Source organism: Canis lupus, chromosome 18 (genome assembly GCF_048164855.1).
Source record: "Canis lupus baileyi chromosome 18, mCanLup2.hap1, whole genome shotgun sequence".
NCBI classification, from domain to species: domain Eukaryota; kingdom Metazoa; phylum Chordata; class Mammalia; order Carnivora; family Canidae; genus Canis; species Canis lupus.
The window spans coordinates 40,875,129-40,896,003 of NC_132855.1; the positions used below are offsets into that span (position 1 = coordinate 40,875,129).

The following is a 20,875-nucleotide window of genomic DNA, read 5'->3' on the forward strand; positions in this document are numbered from 1 at the left end:
TCACAATGATTTATACATTTACTTTACAAAAAGAGAGATGCCAGAAAGATTTTAGGCTGCCCTGATATAATCTATATTTCTGAATTAGCTTGTCACTATTATAAGAAATTCATGGGGAAAATTGTCAAATGATAGGATAATTTTATACAGATAAAATGTTATTCACATAAAATTTTCTGAGATTGTGCATTATATGAAACAAATTGACAGGCTCAATAGATTTGCTAATGGTTTCATTGTCCATGATATAGTCTTATCTGTGAAAAAAATTTTGATAAAATCCTTATGAAAGAATTATATATTATAGTGTAATGGAAAAGTTTACTGTCTTCAATTTTGATATTGTTCATTACTGTAATAATCTTATCATTTAGTTATACCAAGAAGCAGGCAGTTCTGATTCTTTGATGGTTATAATTCAAAAACTATTCTTCACCAGATCCAGGAGCTATATATATTCTTAAATAGTTCTTCAAGAGAAAAACTTCAAAAACTTAATTTGTAATCCATGTAATGAGAAATGAGAAAACAACTTGTAATCCATATATTGTGACATAATTACTATACCCCAAAGAAATTACTTTATTTGTGGAAAGATCTTCAGAAATAACCTGAAGACACCATTTTGCCTCATCAATGGAAAAAATAATTTAAAAAAATTTTTTTTCTTTTTAAATTTATTTATTCATGATAGTCACACACAGAGAGAGAGAGAGGCAGAGACACAGGCAGAGGGAGAAGCAGGCTCCATGCACCGGGAGCCCGACGTGGGATTCGATCCCAGGTCTCCAGGATCGCGCCCTGGGCCAAAGGCAGGCGCCAAACCACTGCGCCACCCAGGGATCCCGAAAAAATAATTTTTAAACAAACCAGTTCAGTTCTTAAAGAATATGCTAAAATTGCAAGCTCATAAGAGGTGTTTTTGCTCTTTTTGATATATAATATGTAGTTACACACTAATAAATAATTTAACATATGTAATATATGTTAAAGAACATATATTCAGTTCCAAAATAAACATATTACATTTTAAATATTATTCTTGACAAAGTAGGCTTTGTCTTGTATAATTCAAAGAAAATTAAGCACTTCTGTTTTCTTACTGAATAAGGAGTCTAAAGTTATCTGTATATATTTTTAAAAATATTAGATATTAAAATTTAAAATATTTTAACATTAAAATTTTATTCTTTGCTGATATGCTAATATAAAATATTTTCATGTAAGTTCACTTTATTGTATAACATACAAAAACGGGCAAAACAAATTTTTAAAATGTGGAGAGTTCATAAGTAAAAGATTAGAAAATGTTGGGCTGTGTAATTATGTACTAGTTTATAGATAAGTTTCTTAATGAAAACTAGTAATAGGTCTATGTTAGTTAAAACATATTTTGTAATAACTTGATAAAAAGGGAAAAAATTTTAATAGATATATACATAAATTCTAATTGTGTTTAGGCATTCATAAGAATCATCTGTGTTAAAGCACCATTTAAAAATATTGAAGCTGCTCAATTTAAAATTTTTACTGAATTTTTTTATTTGGTTTTTACTAAATTTTAAAACTGTTTTGGGAGAATACTTTGCCATTTTATCCATTTTATAAGGTGGCTAGATAAAATGGACATTTAAAAAAATAAAAAAATAAAATGGACATTTTATTTATTTTATTTATTTTTTTAAAAATGGACATTTTAAACAATGCTTACATAGTAACAATTTAACAGTTAAAAATGGAAACATATATAGCCTTTATAGTTTCAACTTAAATAGGGAGAGGATAAATCCTCTTTCCTTTTCTCTAGTCTGGTTCTCGCAAATTCAAATATTTTGCTAATGGCATATTTAATACTCCTGAGGCTTTCAAGAATGCTAAACCCTCCTATTCTTTATGACACTTATGCAAGTGTCTGAACCTTTCAAAGATTATTATCTTTAATCATTTTGTGTGCAAAGAAACCTCAGGAAACAGTAGTTTGAGAATACTTTCAACATCACCTTAGGTAATTGTTGGGTATACCTTCACCTTCAGAACTTATTTGTGGACATCTCTTTATTACTTGTCCCTGCATGTGACTTCTAGATTCCATACAGTAGTCTGAGGTGTCATCCTGAATTTCAAGGATTTACATAAGGCATTTTTTTCCTCTTAAATTTGTATATTCAGATTATGTGTAGGATTTCTGGCCTACAGTTTATGCAGCTTATGGTGCCACAAGAATATACAAGAGTGGACACTAAAGTTGGTACCTACCAGAGGAAATATTAAAAAATAAGAACAACAACAAAACAACTTTTGGACAAAAGACATTTTTGAGAAGTATTCTTTGGAGGAAGAGGAATTTAAGGCATTTTTTAAAAATTTGTGTTTAAATTCCAGTTTGTTAACGTGCAGTGTAATATTAGTTTCAGGTGTACAATATAGTGATCCCACACTTCCATACAATATCCGCTACTCATCACAAGTGCACACCTTAATCCCCATCACCTGTTTCAGGCTCTGAATAGCAAAGAACATTTTGCATATTGATGATGTCCCCTTCTCCATTCCCTACTACCACCAGGCAAACCTAACCTGTTATTGAGCCTAGGATATAAGAAACAACTGAATTGATTACTGTTGATTCTAATATCCCAATAGTATAAGCTCTAGATGATGAACAACAACTTGGTGTTACCTAGCCATGCCTAATGAAATGGAAGAGAAGGAAAAAGAAATATAATTAGGCATCAAACCACTACAAAGCCAGCTGAATTTTGAGTGCAAGAACAATTATATTATTGTGCATATTATACTAAAATATCTTATCAGAAAAAGAATTATCAATGAAACCATATTTCAGAAGCATTTTTGAAATCAGCCTTTTTGTAGTGCTAGTATCTCTTGCTATTTCCAGTGCAACTGTTCCCATCATTGACAACAACTATTATAATCCTGATCCCAAATCTGGGTGTTCATGCATTTATTCAGCAAACATTTATGTATCAGTTAGACTGCTGCTAGAGTGCACTGATGAGATGATAAGGGTCCTGATCAGCAAAAGAAATAGAAACGACAGATTTAAAATATAATTGAGGTAGAATGTATAGTATATGGAGACTGATTGGAAGAAATATGAAATGGGAGTTTGAGATTTTCAAAGAGCATATAATCATGATTCTCATACAAGAGTAAATTAGATTTTATTTTAGAAAGATTTTATTTCATTTATTAATTAATGAGGAAGTCATCGATGTTACAATTTGATTCAAATGAACTTTAAAGAATCACACATATATAAAGATTAAGTATGTTAAAATTAATTTGCAAATAGTTGCAAAACTGGCTTATTCCATGGGAGGCAGAGAGAAATCAGTTGCATTTACCCCAGATGAAACCCATATGCATGATTTTGGACAGCAATTATTTGCATAGCTATTAGTCATCTACACCTTATAAGAATTGTAAAAGAGCTCAAAGACAATGAGAAGTACAGAGAACCTATAGAATCAGATACAAGTAATGGTATGCTTAGGCAACTATTTAATTTTCCATTGAAGACATCCAGTAATCCTTTTGGCCCATTTCAAAAGACAAAAGGTAAGGAGTTTAATTTTTAAATTTTCAAGTTTATGTTTTTTTCTCAGAGACTTAAAAATAAATACCGACAAGTGCTCTCTATTTCTGGCATCTGGTAATTGGTGTTACTTTTTCAGGGAAGTGATAACAAGGCTCATGGAGTCTTGAGAAGGTTTATTGATCTGAATCTATCAGAAAGAACATGGTAAAACATTGTTGAGAAAATGGGCTCTCGAGTTAGATTGCCAAAGTTCACTTTCTGACTTCATTAATGACTAGCTACTGACTTTGGGCAAGTTATTCACTTTCTCTATAACTCTGTTTCTTCATGCTAAAATGAGAAGAATAACAAGATTTAACTTATAGGACTGTTGAGAGGATTTCATGAGATGGTAAATGTCATGTACCTGACATCTGGTAAGCACTCAGTAAATGCTCTCTATGAGTATCCTGAGTAAAAGGCTCTTAATAGTGCCAGTCTTCTTATAAAGAGTATGTTTGGATGGAAGCTTAAATAAGTTCACAACAGCATTTCCCAGTTTGCTGTAATTTCCATTCGCACACCCTTAGTCCTATCACTTTCAGACCCAACCCCATAAGATGCAGGTAAGAGCATTATCACGAGAGCGAGAAAGAACTACTGCTCCACTGCTTCTGTGGAAGTCTCATTCTATCATCACGTATGCTCTCTTGACATTACACATCCCATGGCACTCACCAGTCTACAGTGAGTATGTTCCAGATAAATCCAAACTCTGACACTGTGGCACTGTGGCTTGGTATCTTCTCTGCAGCAACTATTTATCAATGAAATAAGTTAGTTTGAAAAAGGTAAGAATTTTCAAAATTGCATCAACCCTACATGTCAACTAGGGAAGATAAATATTCTAAAACAAAAGTAAGACATACTATTGGGAAATGCTGAATGACAGACAGCTTGGATAAATCCTATTGCTAAAAAATGAAGGTAAAGGAACACGGAGCAAAGCAGTTTTATACATGCACCCCAGCCACTGAAACAATGAATCTGCAATTCCTTTTATAATTGCAACGAAAGCCTTCAATAATCACAGCTATGCTTTTTAAAAAAACGCTTAAGAGAAAATACTGGAAGAACATGCATCATATTATTAACTAAAATTGGCCAGGATGAAGAGTTGATGGTTTATTTTCATTTTCTTTACATTTTACTCTGCTCTCTGAATTTTATTTATTGATATATATTTTTTATTTACAAGGTTTTGTTTACTTATTTGACAGAGAGAGCACAAGCAGGGGGAGATGCAGAGAGAGAGGGAGAAGCAGACTCCTAGACTGAGCAGGGAGCCTGATGTGGGGCTCGATCCCAGGACCCGGGATCATGACTCGAGCTGAAGGCAGACACTTAACCAACTGAGCCACCCAGGTGCCCCTGCTCTCCAAATTTTATATAATGAATCACTTCAATGTTTAATTAAAAATAAAGGAAACCCCCCCAAAAGAATAAAAAAATAAAGGAAACCCAAACCCACAAAACCCTCAACGATGCCCTTTAAAAGCTTCAGACAGAAGAGAAGGGAAAAATGTAGACATATAAGATAATAAAAATTGTCTTAATTATTTAATTTTTTTCACTAAACATCATACTGCTATGTCAATAACAAACACTTCCCTAAATCATTAATACAGAAAATACTGCTCCTGTAGTGGGAATAGTCTTGAAGAGTTATGGAGCACCTGGCAAAGAAAAGTAGCCAACTTTATGATAGAAACTTTTCTATTCCCCTGGTAAATGCACAGTTGTTATTCCAGCTTAAGCAATAGCAAATGAACACTTCTGTTAAAGTTACCAAGTTACTTACTCCCCCAGTTTCCATAGTAACTTTTTTTTTTTTTGTATATGGTATATGCGTAAGAATCACAAAATTAAGAATGGAATTTTTTTCCAGAAGTAAGATCCAGAGCACAAGGCTAAGAGGTGGGTGGTCTGCGTTTGAAGGGACCTTGAAATAGATCAGCACTTCTGCTCACTTTGTAGGGATCATAATATAATGTTCCTCAGTCAAAGTGAAAGAAGATGGGGAAATGAGAAGAATCAATCCATTAGGGATTTAACTTCAAAAACAGGAAAAATACTGCTTACCACAGCATGCTCATGGCCTGGAGGTAGAGGGCTGGGAAAGTGATTCTCTCAGTGTTTCTTCTGCTGGTCCCTAGAAAGGAATGCATAGGTTACATATAGAAAATTCCTTTTTTTATGGTAACAGCAGCTTCCCCCAGGGCAACAGGAAACAGGGAGGAAAGAGTTTTTGCAGGTCTGTGGTGGAGTTAGGTGAACTTTTTGGCAAACAATCAGACTTCATCAGGCTCCAACTCTGTCACCAAGACCCTAAGCCATCTTGCTCTTTTTTCCCCTTTACCATATCAAAGCTTACTCAACAATCTGGATAAATGTTCTCAAAATGTAAATAGTTGATTACATGTCATTATGTTAGATATTTGCTCACAATCAGGAATATGCTCGTAACCTAAAGGAATGATGCTCTAAGGATGGCACTTAAGACATAAAGACGTGTTAGAAAAGAATCCTTTGGGGACCTAAATTACACGCCTATAGCTGCATTCTTATAAAGCTATAAAGATATCTGGAAAGATTTATATATTTCTTCCATTTTTAATTGCAGTGAAAAACATAAAATTTATCATCCTAATATTTTTTAAGTGTACAGTGCGTAGGGTTAAGTATATCCTTGTGCAATGCATCTTCTGAACTTTTTTATGTTGCAAAACAAATTCTATACTTATTACACAACAACTCTCCATTTTTCCCGGCCCCACCCCTTGGCAACCACTATTTTACTGTTTTATGAATTTGACTACTTTAGATATTTCATATAAATGGAAGCAGACAGTGTTTGTCTTTCTGTGACTGGCTAGTTTCACTCAGCATAATGTCTTCAAGTTTCATCCATGTTGTACCATGTGACATGACTTCCATCCTTTTTAGAGCCAAACCATATTCCATTGTTATGTATACACCCCCTCTTGGCTATTGTGAATAATGCTACTATGAACGTGGGTGGACAAATTCTGCAAGATCCTGCTTTCAATTCTTCTGGATATGTGCCCCAAAGTGGGAATGCTGGATCATCTGTTAAGCCTATTTTTAATATTTTGAGGCACCTATGTACTTTTTTCTACATCAAATGCAACATTTTGCATTTTCAAGAACAGTATACAAGGATTCCAGCATTCTTGCCAATACTTGTTATCTTCTGTTTTTTTTTTAATAGTAGCCATCCTAATAAATGTGAAATAATAATATGGTAATTTTGAAGATTTATAAATTTTTGGTCTTAAATTGGTGCATTTATTTTTTTGTTTACTCTTGAAATTTTATTTAAATTAAATTAATTAACATATGATGTATTATTGGTTTCAGAGGTAGAGGTCAGTGATTTATCAGTCTTTATATAAGACCCAGTGATCATGACACCATGTGCCCTCCTTAATGTCCTTTTTGAAACTTCTTTTTTCCCCAATTTATAAATGTTGCCTATAACTTCACTCAATTGTAATATTGTACACCTGCAAATATTACAATACTTGACAAATAATGATACACAGGAATTTAAAAGCGTAGTGATTTTCCAGTGCTCACAAGAAATTGGTGATACCTTGAAGGCTGAATTTGAAGCTATGAACCCCCCAGTTATTTACTTAAGTCCTGAATGTATACATAAACTCCTGGCTTCCATGTTCTGTTATTATTTCTCTATGCTAAAATATGTATTTTTTACATGGATATCGATGCCTCCAAATTTTTATGAAGAACATACATAAAGCCATGTATTTTTTCACATTTTAACATAAAAGGGACTCTTTACAATAAGTTACTTAAATGAAAATGAAGAGAAAATTATTTCTGATTAATAATAAGCATCATAAAGCACAACTTTTTGATACAGCTTTAAGAAAATGTAAAAGCCATAAATCTGAGGCAACAAAAGGAAGTCTGTCAAAATAACACAAGAAATTACAGAGCAATTTAATGTTTCAGAAAATATGTAATTTTCAATTTAAAAGATGTTATCTTGATGGTTTGTGTGAAATGCTTATTTAAAATTATGTAATAAAGTCCAGTAGAGCACCAAAATGCAGTCAAAATTGATTCATTTATATGTATTAAACTATAATTTTACAGTTCTTTGGATGATTTTGACACACGTTGAAGTTTGAGAACCTTTTCCCTAGATCATTTTTCACCTCAGTATGACATTGAAGGACATTGTACCCAACTTATCACTCACTTTCAAATTTTGCCCATTTTTTTAATAGCAAATAAAAATGTTAATACTTTGTACTCTTTATTTTCTGAGGTCTTGAAAATGCCTCCCAATGTCACTTCCACATTTAGGGTCATCTTCTGTCTCTTACTCCTCAGGCATTTTTTATAGGACGAGTCCCAAATATTAAATAAAGTGAAGTGTTAATGTTATATTTAAATAAAATAATCTTTATGCATATAATTTCATATAATTTATGGGAAAATCTGAGAGATGTGGTTATTAGCCAAATTATAATGGAGACTACCAAAGCTCTATATTTGCCACGGTAGACCTTACAAAAGATCTCATGTTATCATGCTGGTAATGTATTATTTCTTCTGCATAATAAATGTTATTGTTAAATGAATAGTTAACATTGATTCTTTTGTTGCACATTCCTAGCAAAATTATAGTTCTTTCTAGGTGTGCTGACAGGACTAATTTCCAATCTCAGTTTTTTAGAACTTTGTTCTTTCTTTATACAATACTCTGAAACAGTTCTAAGCAGTCTAGGAGGAAGAAACTTTCAGCGGTAATATGTTCTATTTCACACTGATTCTCATGAGTCATCTCAATAATATGTTGTTTTGAAGATCAGCAGCTGGAGGAAAAGCAGAACAGAAATAATGCATGAAGTTTTAAACTTCATAGTACACCCAGAAATCTCTATGCAACTGGTACATGTAAGGCTGTTTATGCTTTTTGACTTTTCTGTACCTTAAATCTACTGCTCAAAAATGTGATCACATCCGTATGTAGCCACAAGCATGGTATAACATTTGTCTAGCAAACTGAAGGAAAACAAAAGAAATATATTTATTTCTAAATGTCCCCTTTTAATTATAAACATGTTTATTGTAGACAATTTGAGAAACACAATCTAAAAACAAAAATAACATCACTTGAAATTCCACCTTCCAGAATAACTATAATAAATATTTTCATCTTCATAAGAAAAATGTATTTATGTTATATTTATGTTAAGACATATATATAGTTCAGAAAAAAGCTATAAAAAATTCTCCAAAATGTTGAAATGAATTGTACAAACATCAAATAATACCTTGCATTTTTATAGTAATATAGTATAGATGCCCATGTCCAAGAATCTTGGCACAAGCACAAATTCCAAATATCCTGATGAAAAAGCTGAATTTTTAATCAGATCAGGCATAGTTAGTCTAAGCTAATCTGTTCATTCTGATTTTGTCCATTGATATATTCACCCATGTAAAGTGGGAGAAAAATGCCACCACCACACTGAGATGACATTGTATTTTTTTTCTTCTGTAAAATCACCTTGAAAAATAAGAGTTATACAAGAAAAGGAACAAATCTAACAGCCTTGGAGACAAAGCAGGGTGTCATTATCATACAGAAAATTTGAGGAATTTCTTGAAAATACACAATAGATAGTGGGATGAGTGCTAGAAACCTCAGAGGAATGCAAACCACTGAGCCAGGAGGGTTGATAATGTGAGCAGGCCATAGGCCAATTAATGAGCCAGTTCATTAAAGAATTGTGCAATAGTTGGGACAGATCCAGTTTGAATGATCTTTAGCTCACAGGCTAAATCCCGTTAGAAGAATTAAATAAGCTGGAAATTCTGTCTTATGGGAAATAGAGATCCACTGTGAGCCTCTGTGCTAAAATAAGGTTAAAAAAAAGTAAAATCTGACCCTAAGGTGGGCATGAATGGACATGAAGAAAACACCAAGGACATGTAGCTATAGGTTAAAATGAGTTGAATCACTCTGATCCTTTCCTTATCTCACCATCTCAGGCAGCTCAGTAGGTTGTCTGTTTATCTATGGGCCCTTCAGAAAAGTTGCCTTTTATCCTCTGGCAAGAAGCATTCCTTAAGCTCTCCTCCACTACACTTAGGAACCTAAAGTTACTTCTTGTGGAACAGTTCTCAACAGGATAGAAAACTTGAGAATGGCCAAAGCTTGAAAATGACCAAAGTTCATGACCTTTATACTGATGATCCAAATCCTTCATTTATAAATGTGAATACAAAACAGTGAGTTATAAGGCATTTTTAGGAAAATGAAGAGCAAGAGAGATACCAAAATCAATACACAAATATGGAGAAAAAAGATGGTCTTCTAAAAGTTTATAATTCATACCTTCAAATAGATTTGAAAAGTGATTTCACCAAAAAAAAAAAAAAAAAAAGTATCAGAATAAGAGGATTTTTCAAAATTAAAAGCATGGCACTATGGTATTAAAAAAAAAGAAAAAACTCCATTGTAGAACTGACAGGCAATAAAACACTTGTCGAATAACCTAATGACTGAAAGATAAAGTAGGAAGAAGTTCACTTTTTAGGTGCTAAGCAAAGAGGTGGAAAATACGAGAAAATTAGTTAAGAAACTATATAGTAGCATTTGTCATTCTTTCTAGCTACTCAGCAATTTTGAACATCTTTCCAATATTGGAGGAATTTCCCATCTTATGAACATCACCAGGATAGAAGCCACTTTCTTTCTCAGCCTCTCTTGTTTGAAGGTAAAATTTGATTAGTTAAAAATAAATATTGTAAACTCCAGGGCAATCCCTATTAAATTATTTTTTAAAAAGAAGCATAATTAATATAATAAAAATAAGTGGAATCACAAAATGCTCAGTTGACACACAGGAAACAGAAAAAGGGAAGAAAAAGGAACAAAAAAAGTTCAATGAATAGAAATTATTCACAAACAAGGTAGATATTTGTCAAACTATCAATAATCACTTTAAATGTGAATGGCCTAAATACATCAATTAAAATACATAAATATCAGAATGGATAAAAAATTCAAACAAAACTATATGTTGTTTACAGAAAAGCTACTTTAAATATAAAGACATAGATTAAAGGAAAAGGCATATAGAGATATACAATACTAATGGTAATAAAAATAATAAAAATGAAATCTAGAGTAGCTATATTAATTAAAAAAAAGCATAGTCCAGAAAAGAAAATTATTAGGAAGAAAGACATATATTACATAGTGATAAAGATATCAATTCTCCAAGAAGACCTAACAATTGATGTATACATACCTAACAACAGGCCTTCAAAATACATGAAGCAAAAGTGATAGAACCATTAGGAGAAACAAATAAATACACTATTACATGTAGAGACTTACACCCCTCTGTAGGCAATGCATAGATCAAGCAGGCAGAAAATCAATAAGAATATAATTGACTAGAACAGTACTATCAATCAACTTGATCTAATTGATATTTATAGAATACTCTATGTGATAGAAGCTGAATACACATTCTTTTCAAGTCCATCTGGAGTATTCATGAAGGTAGACTATACTCTGGGACATAAAAGTAGTCACCTTCAAAATTTCTAAAGAATAGAAATCATACAAAGTATAGTCTCAGATCACACTGGAATTAAACTGGATCAACAAAATTCTAGATTTGAAAAATTCCCAAATATTTAGAGATTAAACAATATACATTTTTTGATACATGAATCACTAAAGAAGCCTCAAAAGAATAGAAAAATTTTGAACTAAAGAAAATGAAAATACAACTTACCAAATTTGTGGAATGCAGATAAAACAGTGCTTAGCAGGAAATTTTTCTATATTAGAAAAGAGGAAAATCTAAAATTAATTATCTTAGGAAACTAGGGAAAGAAGAGCAATTTATACCTAGAACAAGCAGAAGAAAAGAAATAATAAAAATTAAAGCAGAAAAAAAAAATTAAAGCAGAAATTAATCTTGAGTCAGATATTGAAAGGAGGAAAACAGTAGGAAAAATTATCAAAACCAAAAGTTGCCATAAAAAAATGACTAGTAAAATTGATAAAGCTGTGGCCAGGCTAGCCAGAAGAAAGAGAAGACACAAATTATTAACATCAGATATAGAAGAGGGGTCATCACTACAGATCCTATGGACATTAAAAAGATAATAAAGGAATACTATGAATAACTCCATGCCCACAAATTTGATAATTCAGATGAAACAGACCAATTCCTTGAATGACACAATTTGCCAAAACTTACAGAAGGACAGACATTATTTCTATCTATTAAAGAAATTTAATAAACAATTAGTAATTTTCTATCCAAAACAGAATGCACCAGGCACAGATGGGTCTACCGGTGAATTATACCAAACATTTAAAGAAATTGTACCAATTCTTTAATTCTCTTTCAGAGGATAGAAGCAGAGAGAATAATTCCTAATCATTGTACATTAGCATTACTCTAATATCAAAACCAGACAAAGACATTACAAAAAAAGAAACCACAACTGAATTTCTCTCACAGACATAGGTGCAAAAAGCCTCAACAAAGTCTATAAAAAGAATTATACATCATGACCAAGCAGGATTTATCCAATAATGCAAAGCTGGTTTAACAATAAAAAATCAGTTAATGTGGGGTTCCTGGGGAGCTTAGTTGGTCAAATATCCAACTCTTGATTTTGGCTCAGGTCATGATCTCAGGGTTATGGGATTAAGCCCTGAGTCAGTTTCATGCTCACCAAGGAGTCTGCTTGAGATTCTCTCTCTTCCTCTCCCTCTACTCCTCCCCCTGCACACACACACTCCATCTCTCAAATAAATAAAATCTTTAAAAAAATATCGATTACTGCAATCCATCATATCAACAGATTAAAAAAGAAAAGTCATAGTATCATATCAATAGATGTAGAAAAAAGTATTTGATATAATCCAACAGGATTCATGACCAAAACTTTCAGCAAGCTAGGATTAAAGGAGAACTTTCTTAACTTGATAAAGAATACCTACAAAAATCCTGCAGTTTACGTCTTATTTAATGGTGAGAAACTTGAAGCTTTTCTACTAAGATCAGGCACAAGGCAAGGATGTTCCTTCTCACAACTCTTTATTGAACACCGTGCTGGAACTCCTGGTTAATGCAATAAGATGTGAAAAGGAAATACAATGTATAGAGATTTGGAAGGAAGAAATAAAACTGTTTTTGTTAGCAGATGACATGGTCATCTATGTGGAAAATTAGAAAGAATTGACAAAAGGACCCTTACCACTAATAAGCAATTATAGCAAGGTTTAAAGGTACAAGGTTAATGTACAAAAGGTAACAGCTTTCTTTTTACCAGCAGTGAACAAGTGGAATTCTACTATTCATACTTTGAAAATTGAGTCAATTATACGAAGTGGTTATATAAGATTTGAACATATTTGAGACAACACCAGCATAAAAATACATTTCAAAGTGTCAAAGTTAAGATCATATGAGTTTTAAGGTGACAGAATTATTGTCAATGCAGGGCATGAATGACATGTAAAAGTCAGGACTCTGAAGAGAAAACACAGGGGAGATAAGGAATATCATAAGTAAATTGGGCAACAATAGTTTGAGTTTACTCCTGGGCTATATGATGGGAAGATGTTTCCTTTGTGAAATTATTCTTCTTGAGTTGATGAGGGCAGACAAAATTTGTTTGAGTAATAGATGCTTTCTGAAGACCTAGAATCTTTGGCTTCATGTCTCCCACAATGGGTCTGCTGCTATGGGTCCCCACCAAGAAAATCTAAATACATATATTAGAAGAGAAATGTCAAACTTTCCCCATCAGTGCTAGGTTTCCTCTTGATGTAAAAGAAAATGGAGCAACCTTGGAAGCAGGTAAAAACAAAAACAAAAACAAAAACAAACAAACCTCAACTGGAGCAGTCAAAAAGAAAGAGTAAATGACAGGGAAAACAAAATGGACCCCAGAAAATGTATCCCACCTGCTGCAGCAAAGGGATGTTAAAAAGGTGTATCTCTGATGCGATTAAAGCAGCAATGGAGACTCTAGGTCTATAAAGGTAAGGGTCAGAAGAATGCATAGAGGAGAAAAGACCAGATTGATCCTTCTTAGATCCCTGAGGATAGGTTTTGGAGGCATTACCAGTAACTACGGTTCAGAATTCTGCTGAGTTGGAGTCTCCAGTTGACTATATGTGAGGCAAGTAAGAAACTGCACCAGAAGACCAGATTCAAAGGCCTAAGAATTTCCAGGGCAATAAGAAAAGAATGAAAAGTGCTTTGGGAACTTTGTAGGAAATGAAGAAACACAGACAGTAAGAGATTTGGAGAACAGAGAAAGCAATGAAATGAATTATACTTAAATTATTCCTTGATACAGATGTGGAGGGATATGTTCAAAATGGCATGGAGCATTGTCATGATTTAAAGCTCTGCTCAGTTCAGTCCTGGGTGCCAGCAGTGGAAGATACAAAAGGGGGGAAAATAAGTGCTTTAACTATGCAGGATAGACCCACACCAACAAACCACACCGCAAATTTTTTAATTTTTCAAAGACAAGAATAAATCAAATGAAATTTCTGGACAATAAAACTATGTGCATAGTTGGATATTATTGCGCAAATATGTTGAAAACATGGTGGCAGAATTGATTTCTTAATAGAGGACTACTTTTAATTGGGGTGAATTTCATAGGTTTGGGACTCAGAAGAGCTGGTTCTGAGTTAAATACTCCCTTATAGGAAAGGTTCAAACTAAACTGTTTTTTTCTTTTGGTTCATAATTCTCTTTGCTCATCTTTCTTAATACAAGTAGATCAGAAGCAATGTGGATCTGGACTGTACTATGTGTCAGAAACCGAGTTGTCTACTTGAACTTCATCTGTTATTTTCTTTCTCCTTAGAAGCAGGTCCCAGAGTTTTAGCTGGATGTGACACATGTGAAGTGAAATATTACTTTTCTATCCTCCCACATCTCCTCCCCAACACATAACCATAACCAAGGTCAAACCAATGAAATATTAGTAAAAGCATGTGGGATTTTAGCTTAAAGGGAGCTGACTCAGAAGGACCCCTTTTTGTTTTTCAGCCTTTCCTCCTTCTTCTGGCCAGTGGCCATCTAAGACTGGAAGATGGTGGAACAGCAGCTGGAAGTCTAGGTCTCTATTGATACTATAGAGCCACTTCACCACCCAGGACTGTCTTTTTTTTCTTTCTTTCTTTCTTTCTTTCTTTCTTTCTTTCTTTCTTTCTTTCTTTCTTTCTTTCTTTCTTTCTTTCTTTCTTCTTCTTTCTTTCTTTCTTCCTTTCCTTTCCTTTCCTTTCCTTTCCTTTCCTTTCCTTTCCTTTCCTTTCCTTTCCTTTCCGTTTCTTTTCTTTTTTTTCTTTTCTTTTTTTCCTTTCTTTTCTTTCAAAGATTTATTTATTTATTTGAGACAGAGAGAGAGAGAGGAGGGGCAGAGGGAGTGGGAGAGAGTAGTTTTCAACAGACTTCTTACTGAGCCCAGAGCCTGACTGATGCAGGGCTCCATCTCAGGATCCCCGAGATCAGGACCCGAGCCAAAACCAAGATTTGGATGCTTAACCGATTGTGCCACTCAGGGGTCCCAACCCCTGGACTATTTCTTTTTGGTCTTTCATTTGAGAGAGAAATAATCTCTATCTTGCTTTAGCTACTGTTACTTTGGAGTTTTCTTTTACATGCAGCTAAAACTAAAACTGACTGATGCATACAACACATTTAGGCTTAAGAACATCATTTTGCTTGGTTAAGATCTTTAAGGGGTGTGGAGCATAGTGGTTGTATGTGTATAACTGTAATACAGGCATACTTGGGAGATACTGAGGGCTCAGTTCCAGACCACCACAATAAAATAAGTCAAATACATTTTTTGGTTCCCCAGTGCATTAAAAAGTTATGTTTGCATTATACTGCAGTCTATTGAGTGCACAATAACTTTATGCTAAAAAATGCTGTACATACCTTAATTTAAAATTACTATATTGCTAAAAAAATGCTAAGCATCATCTGAGCTTTCAGTAAGTCATAGTCTTTTTGCTAGGAGATTGTCTTGCTTCAATGCTGACGACTGCTGACTGATCAGGGTGGTAGTCACTGAAGGCTGGATAAAGCCACTGCTTTATCAACAAAGTTCATGTTATATTCTGAATTCTTTATTGTCATTTCAACAATCCTTCAACTATCCTCAATAGTAGATTCCATCTCAAGAAACACTTCCTTGGGCTCAGTCAGTTAAGGGTCCAGCTCAGTCAGTTAAGGGTCATGATCTCATGATCTCAGGGGTGTGGGATAGAGCCCCGCCTAGAGCTCTCTGCTCACTGAGGAGTCTGCTGGAGATTCTCTCTCTCCTTTTCCCTCTGCCTCATACCCTTCTCAAGCTCTAAGTAAATAAAATCTTTAACAAAAAAAAGGAAGAAACTCTTTCTTTGTTCATCCATAAGAATCATCTTTTCATCTACTGAAGTTTTATCATGAAATTGCAGGAATTCACTCACATCTTCAGGCTCTTATAAAAACATCAAAGATCACTGATCACAGGTCACCATAGCAAATACAATAATAGTGAAAAAATGTGAAATATTGCAAGAATTACCAAAATGTGGCACAGAGACACAGTGAGCAGGTGATGTTGGGAAAATGCTGCCAATACACTTGCTTGATACAGGGTGGCCACGAACCTGCAATTTAAAAAAATACAGTATCTGTGAAGTACACTAAAGTGAAGTAGAATGGAATGAAGTTTGCCTGTCTTATGAGTTCTATTGATTGTTTTTTTTTTTTTTAAAGTGACACTGGGATTGAATTTGAGGGATGCCAAAGAAAGTACCAGCATCCCTTTAGGACCAGACAGCCCAAACGTAAGGGACCCTACTCCACCCAGAGTACAATAACACCCTACTGATTAGACTGAATGGAATAAGAAACTAAACGGGACAAATTGTGAACTCCGACCTAATTCAGAAGGACATTTCTTTTCACTTTAATTTCTCCTAGAGAGAGCAGGGGGGTTGATATATTCTAACTTGGCTTTGGCATCATATGGTTTTCTAAATTGTCTATACAGTCTAATGTGTGTTTTGCTGAGCATAATTTGAGATTAAAATAATAAATGGGATGAAATTTTGGCCTAGGCTATGGAATGTTTTATTTTTATTTATTTTTTTATGGAATGTTTTAGAATTAATTAAAATCCTATTATGACAGATTTCAGAGATTTCTGGGAATAAAACTAAACTGTCCATCACTGGGCATAGATGAACAAAGTAGCAGTATCTGTTACTAGGGAGATGCCCAAGAATAGGTATTGGCTTACCTTGTCAAGCTACTGGTGGCTCCTTCTCCAAATGTGACAGCCATCTCATAGTGTGGGTTGTTAAACCTAACCAGATAATAGAATGAGGAACTCGGAAGGGTAGAAGGAAAGCATTTTCTATCTTACCTTACTTCATACAGTAGCTCATCTAACAAGAGCTTGTCCTTCTGGGGGCATTCTGGTGAGGAAACTCTCCCCTGTAGTATTAGAAAGATGAAGGTGACAGTCATTGTTTCTTCATGGCCCAACACAAGGCATTTGTTCTTCCTTGCTGAAAGCTTCTGGCAACAGAATGCTATCCATTTCTTTGCTCTAGCTCTTGAATTCCAGAAGGCCATGTGCATTGAGGTGAAGAGCAAGGTTATAAAGCTATGGGGGATTGTATGACCTCTGGTGAACTGTACTATGAATACTCCACTGGTTGTTTTTTTTTTAAGATTTTATTTATTTATTCATGAGAGACACACACACACACAGAGAGAGAGAGAGGCAGAGACACAGGCAGAGGGAGAAGCAGGCTTCATGCAGGGAGCCCTATGTGGGACTCGATCCTCGGTCCCGAGGATCACGCCCTGGGCTGAAGGCGGCGCTAAACCGCTGGGCCACCCAGGCTGCCCACTCCACTGGTTTTGATATAGAAATGCAAACATCAACCAGAGAGAGAATATGTTTGTATTATATTTATTTTAGTATAATTAACACTAAGTATATGAATATATTTATGCTTGTTATACCTATATTTATTATATTTACATTTATTTTATTATTCTACATTATACCATAATGTAGAGCACATCAAATAATGATCGAATACAACACATAATATATCCTATTTAAGACACTATATTATGCTTACATTTATTTACTATACTACTCTACAATTACAATAAATATAAAATTTATTGAACATAACATACAATATTGTATTGGTCTTCTAGGGCTGCCATAACAAAATAGCTGGGTAACTTGAACACAGAAATTATTTTTTCACAGTTCTGGAGGTTGGAAATCCAAGATGAGGTGCCCCATAGATTTGGTTGCAGATGACCTTCTTCCTGACTTCACATGGTCTTTCCTGTATGTGTATGTGCTACCTCCAAGTTGAGAATTAGGGCTTCAACATATGGATTTTGGGAGAACAAAATTCAGCCCATAACAAATATTTTATATAGATTATATGGATTAGCCATTTATGGAATACATAAGTGTGGGATTAATCAACTTTTAAAAATCCAATATAAAATTATCTAATCCATCTAAACTACATTTTTAAATTAATAAGCATCACATACACAATCTTTGTAGTAGGTATAGACCTTTTAATCTCTAGGTATGTGTCTGTGATAGTCCATTAATTATTTTGTTGTAGGGATGCTATCTCTTCAAAGTGGCCCTCTAGGCCATCACTTTGGATTGGAATCACTATGCAGGTCTTTGTCACATTGACTTTCAGAGTTTCTCCCCAGAGATTTGATCTTCCAAGACGAGAGGAACAAAGTGACAGCAGATATTATGCAGCAGAACTAGGTGTCATCAAGTTCTAAGTGATAAGGATTTTTATACTTAGTGAACCCTGACATGTTGGTTCTAGAATGGTTAGCTTTCCTGATAGGAGTTGTTGTTGGAATGGAGACAACTGTTATACATTTGTATCAATATTGTCCTGAGGACAAACTGGAGCTTATGTTCTATATTCTGTACACTTATGGAATCTACACAGGCTTGTCTTACAAAGGTAGGCTTCTGGGTATTATCTGTCTTTCTCTTGCTCCCCTATTAAGCTCTTGATGGGTATGAAGCACACTTCTCACCTCATGTCCACAACTGAAATGGGAGAGAAGTAGGAGGACAACTTTAACCTAAGGCCCAAATTGCATTCTACAACTTAGCTTTACCATAATAAAGATGCATTTTATACCAACGAAACTAAGCTGGTTTTTGAAAAGATAAATAAAACACACAAACTTTTAGCTAGACTCAAGAAGAAAAAAAGAGAAAGGACAAAAATAAAATCAGAAATGAAAGAGGAGATATTTCAGCTGATACCACAAAAATACAAAGGATCATTAAAGACTATCATGACTAATTATATACAAAAAAATTAGACAGCCTAGAAGAAATGGATAAATTTGTAGAAACATATAATGTACCAAGGCTAATTCATGGAGAAACAGACTCTTAAACCAATCGCTAGTAAGGAGATTGAATCAGTAATTTAAAAAATCTCACAACAAACAAAAGTCCAGGATCAGATGACTCTGCTGGTGAACTCTATCAAATACTTAAAAAGGAAGTAATAGCGATTCTTCTCAAACTCTTTCAAAAAATAAATATACATATTGAATTTTATGTTGTATACCTGAAACTAATACATTATATACCAAATATATCTCAATCTAAAAATAATAAAGAAAAGAATGCTTTTAAATTCTTATTTAACTTCCTGTGTTCATTTTCAAGTAGGTTCAAGAGAGGAGAGAGGTAATTAGTGAATGTTCTCCTAACCCCAAAATTGGGTTTTGATGAGGTTTAGCCCCTAGTAACAAAACTTAAGCCCAATTCTCAGAATTGGGCATTATTTCAGTGTTGGACTAATGGGGAAATTTGATATGCCATGTGTGGTCCTAAAGCTAGTAAAATGCCATCACCCTACTGTGAGTAATCTTAAGAATTGCGGGTAGTGTTGAAACTCGGGGTGGTACTTCAATGACTCAAAGTTATAGAAATGAGCAAAACATAGTCTTAAAATAAATTTTGGCACAGATTGTAGGATGTTATGCTATTTTATTAGACTTTAACGTAAGGTTGATGTAAATAAGATTTAAATAAGGTTGAAACCTCTTAGTAATAGAATAGAAAAATATTTTTATTAATTTTAAAGAACTTTTACCTATAATGAATGAATTTTCATGAGGAGCTGTTTTTGAGTATAATGCCCACTCATTTCTTTCATGGTTTATGACATGCACTGCTTGAGAAGAACTAGCCAATGACACAAAGTTATGTAAGCGAAAATTAATTTGGATTCTGTGATTTTCTTATCTAAGGTCTATAATGCCAGATCATTAATGATCTTCCAGAGGTTCTCTTGCTTTCTCTTTGGCATTTTTGTCATGGGTCAAAATGGTATTCTGGAAGTTATACTGATTTGCTGGAAAGTAGGATTCTAGATGTACCTGTGTCACCTATCTGTAGGGATTATCCAGGAATAGAATTAGGAAACTTTACTGTGTGCAAAAAGAGTTCCTTGGGAGGAAAGAGCCAGGTAGCCACCTTTTTTAAATTGATCCTTTCTAATTCTCAAATAAGTACTAATCAAAATTTTAAAAATTTAACAAATTTGGTATATTCTACAAAAATAACGCAGATGCCAAAAATTAATAAAGATTCTTTTTTTGCAGCAAATGATGATGACATAATGCCTGTTCACAAATGGCTTGGGCAACTATGCTAAGAACAATTGGGATCTTCTGGCTGGAGAATCCTTGGGTGCTCATCCTTCAACTGCACTAGTCCAAGGTCTGTGCCCAGCACTGTGTCCCCCAAACCCTAGTGTCTGGCACAATGAAAGAAATCAATAAATATTCGGGCTCACAGACACACAGACACACTCATTCATTCATTCATTTCCATCGATTCCAGATTCTTTCCTATATAATACTTAAAAAAGCCAGAAATCAATAAACACACACACACACACACATACTCACTGTTTATTTATTTCCATCCAGATTATTTTCTACATGTATTCAAAGAACTCAGAAATCAATACATACATTTATTTATATCTAGCTTTTCTATATATATTTAAAGATAGAAATCAATAAATATACAGATATACATATAGACAGAAGTGCATTTAATTTATGCATGCATAAATTAATGCATAAATTCATTGATTTTCATTGAGATTATTTTCTA

The 20,875-nt window shown here is 33.9% G+C and overlaps 1 long non-coding RNA gene across 1 annotated transcript in view; it reads left to right on the forward strand.

The window, feature by feature from the left end:
- Positions 1–20,557, forward strand: part of LOC140609534 (uncharacterized) — a 58,267-nt gene extending 37,710 nt beyond the window's left edge. Inside the window, exon 3 of the long non-coding RNA XR_012011341.1 lies at positions 20,356–20,557. This is a non-coding gene — a long non-coding RNA (uncharacterized lncRNA). The remainder of the gene's footprint in view (positions 1–20,355) is intronic.
- The last annotated feature ends 318 nt before the right edge of the window (positions 20,558–20,875 follow it).